This window comes from Benincasa hispida, chromosome 8 (genome assembly GCF_027475165.1).
Source record: "Benincasa hispida cultivar pf3 chromosome 8, pf3_genome.v1.1, whole genome shotgun sequence".
In the NCBI taxonomy this organism is placed as follows: domain Eukaryota; kingdom Viridiplantae; phylum Streptophyta; class Magnoliopsida; order Cucurbitales; family Cucurbitaceae; genus Benincasa; species Benincasa hispida.
The window spans coordinates 17342120-17343610 of record NC_143485.1 but is presented as its reverse complement, the minus strand read 5'-3'; positions in this window follow the sequence as shown (position 1 = coordinate 17343610).

Here is a 1491-nt window from a genome sequence, read left to right as displayed (position 1 = left end):
CTCAAGTATCTTTGGAGAACGAGGGACTATATGCTTGTGTATGGGCCTAAGGATTTGATCCTTACGAGATACACTGATTCTGATTTTTAGACTGATGTAGATTCTAGGAAATCTACTTTAGGATTAGTGTTCACTTTTAATAGAGGAGCTATAGTGTGGAAGAGCATCAAATAGAGTTGCATTTCTGACTCCACTATGGAAGTTGAATACGTAGCTGCATGTGAAGCGGGTAAAGAAGCAGTATGGCTTAGAAAATTCTTAACTGATTTGGAAGTGGTTCCAAATGTGCATCTGCCAATCACCCTGTATTGTGATAACCGTGGAGAATTTGCCAACTCAAACGAACCTAGAAGCCATAAACGCGAAAAAAAAAATAGAGTGAAAGCACCATCTCATTAGGGAGATAGTACACCGAGAAGACGTGATAGTAAAGAAAATAGCCTCTGAAGATAATCTTGTTGATCTATTTACGAAGGCCTTCCCGGCTAAAGTGTTCGAGGGCGACCTGGTCGGACTGAGATTACAAGCTTCATAAATCTAGGAAAAGTGGAGGAAAGTCAAGGGTATATAGATGCCCTAGTTTATTGTATTTTCTCTCTTTTTCTCAACATAGTATATTTGTATATATTTTTAACTCATTGGAGTATTAGTCCAAGTGGGAGATTGTTGGGAAGGTCCTAGAATTTGCTGTTCATAATATATGAAACATATTCTATTTTGCAATAAAAGTAGTATCGAGATTTCATTCAATAAAAGTGTGATTGAAATTGCATACTATTATAAAATCCAATAAACGAACCCATGGCTATAGTATGAATACTTTAACTTTATATAGAGACATAAAAGAGGATCAAGTTATAGTATATAGCCTAAAAGGTCTATAAATATATGGATGAGATTGGGTACCTCATCCTGGGGACACTATGAATGCGACCCATTTTGTATACTGATATAAATGATGTGATCCCAAAATTGCTCATGTGAAGACATGCGAGTGGGAGCATTCTATGCAAAAGGCGTTTGCATAAGACGAAATAGTCACTTTTCTTTCTAACGATCGTTTACTGTTAAAACTGACTATTTCAATTCGATGACCTAGGGTAACTCGATCTTAATCTTAATCCAGAGCTAACTATGAACTTTTGTTTATTTAGGATTATCCTTTGAGCTGCATAGGTCTGAGTAGTTCAACAACACTACTCAACAAGCCTCTCATTTTGGGGATAAGATCGGATAAATAGTTGGGGACACAGTTTTGCAAGATAGCATTCGCTCTACCCATTTTAGGGTTAGCAGATAGGTTGTTCCATTTGATAGAGTATATTAACATGTAGTGGAGAAAATTAGAATCAGTAAGCACTCTAGTTATACTTAATTTGAGTTTAAAACATGCTTCAAAGTAACTATTACAGAAGAGGGTTTGCTGAACATAATACCTTTGATGAAACCTCTTTAACACTAGCTGAGTTCCATGTAAATGTTCTTCAATCT